Raw genomic sequence first — 10,288 nt, forward strand, 5'->3', positions numbered from 1 at the left:
GCAAGTGGAGTCTTGGCATTTTTCCATCTAATTTGATAAATGTACACCACTGGCAAGGTGGAGTGGCTTAGTGTCTAAAAAAAGTCCACTTTGCAGTCTAAATTATTCACGTAGCCTGTCTATATTAATCAAATCAGTTGGATATTTGCCAAACCTCCTCTTCTTTTTGTATCACTTAGGACTAAGATGAAATGGACAAGAGGGTGGAGAAGTGGGCACTTCTGACATCCTCGTAAAGATGCCCTGAGAGAAGCCAGCTCATCTCAGAGCCCACAAGAGGCTGGCAGCAAATACTTGTTATAAAGATGACTCTGAATAAAATGTGAGCATCAGAACAGACTGGGCACCCTTGGGAAGAGACAGGGGCAGGAACGGTCTCCAAACATCTCTGAGGGACCACGGTCTCTCTCCCAGGGCACTAGAATCACATGATCCCAATGAAGATCTCAAAGCCAAAACTAAATGGAAAGGCAGGTGACCAATCACTTCAGGGTGATGTCAAGAACTGTAGAGTACTTGGAATTGTTTGGTTCAAAATGAGATTTCTGGTTTATAGAGAAAAAAAAGAAATGTTTCTGGTTTGCAAGGCACTGGACGTGGGGTGGAGGGAGGGGCAGCCAAGGAGCAGCAGTGGACACTGAACTCTCTGGGCAGTTTCCGGGGTGGGGAGCCCAGAGGGGCCTTTAGTAAGAAGGACCACTTATCCCAGGCTGTTGTGTCTGTTCACTGTCCTCCTCCAGCAGAAGGCAGCTTGGAAAGAGCATTGATCGAGCCACAGAAGTGCTGGGTGAAAGTCCCACTGGGTGCCACCAATCTTGAGTATGATGCTAAAGGCACGATCACTCTGGCAGAACCCACAGGGGAGGGGGACAGTGAGCCCCAGTGAGGGAGGGGTCTTTTATCTGGGGAGAGTTTAGTTTGCAAGCAAATTAAGCAGGAGGCTTCAGGGTGAGGCTTTCACAAGGGCTGGCCCTCTTGGACTGGATTCCAGGCCATATCTGAGAGTGGACAGATGGGCAGGTCCATGGATGAGGGGCCATGGGGATGGCGGACTCACTGGGCTCATTGAGCCTCATTCCATCCCTCTGCCAGAGAGGAGGACTTCAGCTAAATGATCCTGTCATGACTTCCATCCCTAATGCTCTATGATTTCTTATCTGCTGATTGAAGGCAAAAGGAGAAGGGGGCAGCAGAGGATGAGATGGTTAGACAGCATCACCAATTTAGTGGACATGAATCTGAGCAAACTCCTGGAGATAGTGAAGGACAGAGAAGCCTGGAGTGCTGCAGTTCATGGGGTCGCAAAGAGTCAGGTATGGCTTAGCGACTGAACAACAAAAACAACACTCATGGAACTCCAATTCTTCTCTCTGAACTAACTGCCCAGAAGAACAATCAGTTCTTCACAGAGTGATCCTTCCGTTACTTTTATTTTGAAGAATACAAAAATTGAGACAAATGACTGGTTTTCATAAACAAACTTTAAAATTTAAAATTTTTTTCTAACCAAACCTAATGTGTAGTTTTGAATTGCTTTTTAGTGGGTGGTATTTTCGTCCAGATAAGCTAGCAGGATTACCTTCCACGCTTCGGTAGTCCCACGGAGAATGGAAAAGTCTCAACTCTGTGCTGGGTAGATGATCTGATCTAAAGCTGGGAAGGTCAAAATTCACCTCACTAAGAATCCTCAAGTCTGTGCATTCTCTGTGAAGGGTTAAAAAAAACCACCAACAACCCACACACCAGGTGGGATTGTCGAAAAGATAGACCATTTCACCTTCTTTCTTCCAGGAATCTTTCCAAGGCTCCTTTAACCAAGTTCATTCCAGGAGTGAATATGCTGACCCTCAGACTTACGTTTTCTGTTTTCCAGGAACCAAAAGGTAAGAGGACAGTTTAACATGGTGAAGAGGCACTCAACTACTGGGTTTAAAATTTCAGTATCTAAAGTAGAGGCCAGAAAATTTAGAAGTTTCTCCTAAAACAGCTGTTAAATATGCTAAGCAGATTCTTACATTGTGAGAAATCCATGGCTCAGAGAATTTGAAGTAAGAATAAAAATTGCCTCCCAAATCTGCAGCATATGGTTGGAAAAAAGGTTCCTTGGAATTTAGATCTTCCTGGCTCTGCCTCTTGTCCTGGTCACACGAAGACAGACACCCATCCAGCAGGAGTGATGTCTCATCAGCCTTGAAGGACAAAAACCCTGCAAACCTGCAAACCCACAGCCCGGGACCTGCCCAGCCAGGTGATATCCAATAATGGTGTGAAGGTCTTGTGAAGGCTGTTCAAGTCCAGCAAAGCAGCCTCTTTTCATTATTTCAAAGGAGCAGCTAAGACCAAGGACGTGTCAAGTCATGAAAAGATGTCACAATTAAATGGTCTTTTAAAGGATGGTTGACTGTAATAATGTGCAATAATTACTAGTAAGACCCTGATGCTGGGAGAAATTGAGGGAAGGAGGAGAAAGGAGCGACAGAGGATGAGATGGTTGGGTGGCATCATGGACTCAATGGACCTGAGTTTGAGCAAACTCCGGGAGATGGTAAAGGACAGGGAAGCCTGGTGTGCTGCAGTCCATGGGGTCGAAAAGTCTGCTTTGTTGATGAAAGACTTACTTTAGACTCCTCCTTGTAGTGTACTCTGGAAAAATCCCCAAGAATTTCCTCTGGGATTCCATTCATCGTGATCAAGGGCTCTAGAAAAACATTCCAGTATGAAAGGCCATGTTTTAATTAGATACTTTCTCTTCAATAGAGATAAAGCAGGATGCACAAAAATGAACAGTGTGGACTTCCCTCGTGGTCCAGTGGCTAAGCTCTGTGCTCCCAATGCAAGGGGCCTGGGTTCAATCCTTGGTCAGGGAACTAGATCTCACATGCTGCAACTAAGAGCCAGTGCAGCCAAATAAAATAAATACATAAAATAAATATTTTTGTAAAAGAATGAAATGGCATAAGGCCTGTTGACTACAAATTCATCAAGGTTCCAGGGTGGTTAGTAGAGAACATTTACAAAGGAAAGTAAGGGCTCAAGAGTTTGAATTTTCTGTTCTAGGTGAAATCTTCACAGCTGGACCAGTTGTGGATCTGAGGCTGTGGGGCCATAGATCTGTAAGGCCAGGCTGGCCCCTGGGGTGCTGCACATCCTCCCATCCGTGCAGCCATGCACCCCCACTCACTACCCGGAGGGGATGCAGGGCCCAGGAAACACTTCTGCTGTCAACACCCAGAAACTCCAGTTGGTTTCCCCAATGTTTGATTCAAGAAACTGCAGGATTCTGTGTTCAGAGCCCCTGGGACCAGGACTATTAGAGCGATTGCAGCACCATGGAACCACCATGTAAAGACCGTGTGCCCTGTCCTCACTCAAATTTCCTTTGTATGAAACCGAAGCCTATTTCTATCAAGACACAGACAGTTTTCCACCGGCTGGGAAACTGGCCCACTGTATTTTGGTTTATAACAAACAAAAGAGGCAACTGTGCTGAAACATTGCTGAGTACTTATCCTTCAGTTCCTGAGATGAGTGGAAGATCTCCCAGACAGTAGCATGTAAGTACAATCCCTAAAAGACAGAGTTCTTCATAAACAGAAAGCAAAGGGAACATTGGTATCTGTGTCCACAATGCACTGATTCACCACTGAGGGGCTGGGCTGCACTGTGGGGCCAGCGTCTCACGCTGATGGCTGGGGTCAGCACACCGGATGCTGCCCTATAAAAGGAAGGCAGGTTTTCAGAGGGTGTCATGTCCCCAAGATGATACCTTCCGGGAGCCTCCTCAGGCAGCACTTGGGGTTGACTGTCTCCTTACAGGCTCTGAGAGGCTTCCCTGATAGCTCAGTTGGTAAAGAATCTGCATGCAATGCAGGAGACCCTGGTTTGATTCTTGGGTGGGGAAGATTCACTGGAGAATGGATAGACTACCCACTCCAGTATTCTTGGGCTTCCATTGTGGCTCAGCTAGTAAAGAATCTGACTGAAATGCAGGAGACCTGGATTCCATCTCTGTGTTTTGAAGATGCCTTGGAGAAGGGAAAGGCTACCCACTCCAGGATTCTGGCCTGGAGAATTCTATGGACTCTATAGTCCTTGGGGTCACAAAGAGTCAGACATGACTGAGTGACTTTCACTTCACTTCATTTCATTTCACTGCACTTCACTTACAGCCTCTGAAAGGAAAAGTGGGTAGGATAGACCAGTTTTCTATTGTTTAGTTGCTCAGTCGTGTCTGACTCATTGCTACCGCATGGACTGCAACCCACCAGGTTCCTCTGTCCAAGGGATTTTCCAGGCAAGAATACTGGAGTGGGTTACTATTTCCTCCTTCAGGGGATCTTCCTGACCCAGGGATTGAACCCTTGTCTCCTGCATTGGCAGGTGGATTCTTCACCACTAGTGCCACCTGGGAAGCCCAAGAGGCTGTGTGAGGCTCCATCAAATAGGCCCTGGAGGATATGGCCTCGGGAGACGTGAAACCAGGCAGACGTGAAATGTGGCCATGTGGCAGTGAAGGATGTGAAGAGATGGACTCACACCCTCGGGGCCACCTGGCTCCTAAGGGGATCCAATGTCAAGTGTGAAAGTGAATTTCATTGTCTTCTCTGCAACATAAAACTTACCTCCCCTCTGGTTACTATTCTCCCAGTCACTTGTGTTAGAAACCTGGAAATAGGTTCAGATGTAGGCACACAGCACCATCCCCCACCCCAACACACACACTGGCCCTACAGGGTCACCTGAGTCCTTCTCTCCTCACATCCACCACTGTGGCTCAGGAGAAGGTATTTCTAGCTTGAAAAGAGCCGGCAGGATGGAGTCCCAGGCTCCTGAAATGTTCTCCTGACACCTCCCCACATAAATTTTTCATCTTGGTCATCAATAGCTACAAATTGTTCATCCAGTCAATTAACAAACAGTGTTGTGATAGTTTCAGATGCACAGCAAAAGAACTCAGCCAGATATATACATGCATCCATTCTCCCTGAACCCCCCCCTCCCATCCAGGCTGACACATAACATTGAGCAGAGTTCTCTGTGCTATACAGTAGGACCTTATTTGTTATCCATGTTAAATACAGCAGCGTGTACATGTCCATCCCAAACTCCCTAACTCTCTCCTCTCTGCATTCTTCCCCACTGCCAACTGCAAATTTGTTCTCTGAGTCTGTGAGTCTGTTTCTGTTTGCTGCAGTGGTTAAGACCCGACAATTCCAATGCAGGAGGCACAGGTTTGTTCCCTGGTCAGGGTCTAAGATCCCACATGTTGTGAGGCACAGCCAAATAAACAAAATACTTTTCTAAAACAGGAATATAAGACTCCACACTTTTGTAGGCAGACTCAACGTTGTAAATTTGAGCTTCTGAAATCCCACAAATATCCTGCAGAAATCCCTTTTCCGACATCACCACCATGAACCCCTGTCTCACCTGCCCTGAGTTGAGGTGACCTCAATACACTTTCCAAGGCTTATCACTTTCTCTGGTGGGCTCCTCTGGTGGACTTTGCAGCACACTCATCCCCAAACATCCTGGTAAGAAGTCCCAGACCTGCCGGAGGCTTCAGCTGTGTCACCCTGAGAAGGGGGCCGTAAGAACTGCCCTCATAGCCATCTGTACATGAGTTGACTGCCTCCCCTGGGACCACATCTATCTTACCCAGGACCCCAGACATCTGACCCCAGGACCTGTGAAGGGGAAGGAAAGGAGGTCCTTGCAACCAGGCTACCTGGGCCTCCTCTCTGCCTCCCTCCATCCTCGCTCCTGGATCCCTCCCTCCCCTCTGCCCCTGGCCTCTTACTTGACCCCGAAGTCACGCATTGCCCCTACCCCAACCCAGCCTCTCTTCCTCAGAATCCCTGGAGACCTGGCGTCAGAACCAACTCTTTGACTCATAGATATAGCCTTGTAGAGGGATTATTTTCATTTGGTGTAGCTTCTTCTCCTTTCAACCAGGGATAAACCCCCCAGTGTCAGGGTTGGGACCCTGCTCCTCTCCTCACATTATCACTATGAGATCATCAGGGACTTCAGAGAACCTCTTCATCCTCCATTCACCCTGCATCCCCCCACAAGCTTGCGAGGTGGAAACACAGACAGCTTCCGTTTCCAGCAAAAGTAAAGTCGCAGAGCCACGTCCTGATGAGGAGACCCTCCCTGCCTCAGCCACGGGGAAGGGCTGGCCTCAGAACTGATCCACTTGGGTCTCCCTGCTCTGGTTTGCAAAGGGAGGAGACTGTTTCCAACTGAGCCCTGCCAAGGTCTCTCAAACACTACAGTCTGCCAATAAGCATTTGTAGCTCCCTTCTCATGAGATAAGAGTTCAATCACCTCAACTTTATAGCCTCACCCTGCCTCTGACTGGTGTGGGGACTGTGGGCACTCAGCACTCCCCTTTCCTGGAAGGCCTGCAGAAACGGAGCTGAAACTTTCCTCCTTTTATTTCATTTTTTATTTTTTAAATTAAGTTTATTAATTCTTGCACTTAATGATCTAATTATTTCACATGCTAAATTTATTTTTTGCTGTTTTACTGATGCTATTTAAAATTAATTTTCATTCAAGTGTAGTTGCTGTAATCTTCCTCTTTTTATTATTTATTTTTTATTAGGTTTACTAATTCTTACATTTTAATATCTAAGTATTTTCATATGTTAAACTTTGTTGTTTGTTTTGTTAAATTAATTTTTAGTGGAGTGTAGTTGCTGAAATCTTCCTCCTTTCACTTTACTATTATTTTTGTTTATTAATTCTTAAGTTTTAATATCCAATTATTTTCATATGTTAAATTTTGTTGTTTTTGTTGTTTTTTAAAATTAATTTTTATTGGAGTGTAGTTGCTGAAATCTTCCTCCTTTTATTTTATTTTTTTAATTTATTAATTCTTACATCTTAATATCTAATTTAACATCCAGTGTAGAGAAAGAAAGGGCAACCCACTCCAGTATTCTTGCCTGGAAAATTCCAAGGACAGAAGAGTCTGGTAGGCTAAAATGCATAGAGTCAAAAAAGAGTCAGACATGGCTGAGCGACTGAACAACAATATTATTTTCATACAGCAAATTTTGTGGTTTGTTTTTTTTTAAGTTAATTTAAATTTAGTGGAGTGTAGTTGCTGAAATCTTCCTCCTTGTAAATTCCATGTTCGGTTTTTAGCTCTGCCTTCTAAAGCTATACATTTAACTGTGTTCACCTTTTCCCTTACTACTCTTTAGATCTGGAAAACAGATCTCAGAGGCCACTCTGCCTCCTATCAGCCTTGAGTAGCCCTGACCTGCAGGTCCCCCAGGCACAGGCCTCCATGCTGGTGTGCAGCGGGTGGGCGTGGGCTGCAGTGACCCAGAGGGACTGTGCTCCAGCCAGGGCACAGAACAGTGGGGCAATTATCACCCTTGTAATGGACTCTGTACTCTTATTAATACAGCTTAAAATTGCACTAGCTTTTTTGGGCAGCCATGACCCATTTTTAGCTCCAAATAAACATGTGGTTTGCTAAAACTGCCATGCCCTTTTCAGGCAGAAAGCCTGAAGCCAAGTTGTCTCCCCAGTTAACAAGCATTGTTTTAATCTAATTTAACTTTGTACTGAATCACATTTACTAACTTCTACTCATTATTTGTTTTAAAACGGTGGTTATTGTGTGATAGGAAATTTTCTTAAGGTTATACTTTTGAACCTTACGTTACTTGATAATATTTTAAGTTAATTTTTAAAAAGAACCATTTTCAGTACTTCCATTTCTAAAAGTAATGTGTGTTTTATGTGGCTAAGCAGGAGTTATGTTCCTTGGAACTCTGAATTAGAGATGAATCTATATTCTAATCATCCATTTCTCATTCTGCAGTGTGTAGTGTTTGTGTGTCTCTGTGACATTTTGCTTCTTATTAGTACCTTTTTAAAAGTAAACTATTTTTTCTTATAAATGTAGCATATATGATATATATACATATATCTTCACTGCATAAAATTAGGAAAGTAAATAAAAATACAAAAAGAAAAAACAATCTCAACATCCTTGTCAATATTCTGGGGTATTTCCTTAGTCCTTTTTTTTTTAAAAATTCATAATTATAAATACATAGAGTAATTTTTAAACAAAAAGTGATATCATTTTGCCCATATAAGTTTGTAAACTTACTTTCCTCTCAAAATTATAAAGCCCATATATCATTGACCATAGTTCAAATATCTGGTCTTTAAAGGCTATATAATATCCTTATGTATATGCACATAAAGATCAGTTTTCATTCCAATCCCAAAGAAGGACAATACCAAAGAATGTTCAAACTACCACACAATTGCACTCATCTCACACATTAGCAAAGTAATGCTCAAGATTCTCCAAGCCAGGCTTCAACAGTACATGATCCATGAACTTCCAGATGTTCAAGTTGGGTTTCGTAAAGGCAGAGGAACCAGAGATCAAATCCTGCCAACATCAGCAGGATCATCAAAAAAGCAAGAGAGTTCCAGAAAAACATCTACTGCTTTAACGACTATGCCAAAGCCTTTGACTGTGTGGATCGCAATAAACTGTGGAAAATTCTTAAAGAGATGGGAACCAGACCACCTTACCTGTCCCCTGAGAAATCTGTATGTAGGTCAAGAAGCAACAGTTAGAACCAGACATGAAACAACAGATTGGTTCCAAATTGGAAAAAGAGGAAGTCAAGGCTGTATATTGTCACCCTGCTTCAGTTCAGTTCAGTTCAATTCAGTCGCTCAGTTGTGTCCAACTCTGCCACCCCATGGACTGCAGCACGCCAGACCTCCCTGTCCATCACCAACTCTGGGAGCTTTCTCAAACTCATGTCCATCAAGTCAGTGATGCCATCCAACCATCTCATCCTCTGTCATCCCCTTCTCCTCCAGCTTTCAATTTTTCCCAGCATCAGGGTCTTTGCAAATTAATCAGCTCTTTGCACCAGGTGGCCAAAGTATTGAAGTTTCAACTTCAACATCAGTCCTTCCAATGAATATTCAGGACTGATTTCCTTTAGGATGGACTGGTTGGATCTCCTTGCAGTCCAAGGGACTCTCAAGAGTCTTCTCCAACACCACAGTTCAGAAGCATCAATTCTTTGGCACTCAGCTTTCTTTATAGTTGAACTCTCACAACCATACATGACTACTGGAAAAACCATAGCCTTGACTAGATGGACCTTTGTTGGCAAAGTAATGTCTCTGCTTTTTAATATACTGTCTAGGTTGGTCATAACTTTTCTTCCAAGGAGTAAGTGTCTTTTAATTTCATGGCTGCAGTCACTATCTGCAGTGATTTTGGAGCCCCCCAAAATAAAGTCTACCAATGTTTGCACCGTTTCCCCATCTATTTGCCATGAAGTGATGAAACCAGATGCCATGATCTTAGTTTTCTGAATGTTGAGCTTTAAGCCAACTTTTTCACTCTCCTGTTTCACTTTCATTAAGAGGCTCTTCAGTTCTTCACTTTCTGCCATAAGGGTGGTGTTATCTGCATATCTGAGGTTATTGATATTTCTCCTGGCAATCTTGATTCCAGCTTGTGCTTCATCCAGTCCAGTGTTTCTCATGATGTACTCTGCATAGAAGTTAAGTAAGCAGGGTGACAATATACAGCCTTGACATACTCCTTTTCCTATTTGGAACCAGTCTGTTGTTCCAAGTCCAGTTCTAACTGTTGCTTCCTGATCTGCATACAGATTTCTCAGGAGGCAGGTCAGGTGATCTGGTATTCCCATCTCTTTAAGAATTTTCCACAGTTTATTGTGATCCACACAGTCAAAGGCTTTCGCATAGTCATTAAAGCAGTAATGTTTTTCTGGAACTCTCTTGCTTTTTTGATGATCCAGCTGATGTTGGCAATTTGATCTCTGGTTCCTCTGCCTTTTCTAAAGCCAGCTTGAACATCTGGAAGTTCACAGTTCACATATTATTAAAGCCTGGCTGTGAGAATTTCGAGCATTACTTTACTAGGGTGTGAGATGAGTGCAATTGTGTCATGGAGTGAGCATTCTTTGGCATCACCTTTCTTTGGAATTGGAATGAAAACTGACCTTTTCCAGTGCTGTGGCCACTGCTGAGTTTTCCAAATCTGCTGGCATATTGAGTGCAGCATTTTCACAGTATCATCTTTTAGGATTTGAAATAGCTCAACTGGAATTCCATCACTTCCACTAGCTTTGTTTGTAGTGATGCTTCTTAAGGCCCACTTAACTTCATATTCCAGGATGTCTGCCTCTAGGTGAGTGATCACACCATCGTGATTATCTGGGTCATGAAAATCTTATTTGTACAGTTCTTCAGTGTG

The sequence above is a fragment of the Odocoileus virginianus genome, chromosome 2 (genome assembly GCF_023699985.2).
Source record: "Odocoileus virginianus isolate 20LAN1187 ecotype Illinois chromosome 2, Ovbor_1.2, whole genome shotgun sequence".
In the NCBI taxonomy this organism is placed as follows: Eukaryota; Metazoa; Chordata; class Mammalia; order Artiodactyla; family Cervidae; genus Odocoileus; species Odocoileus virginianus.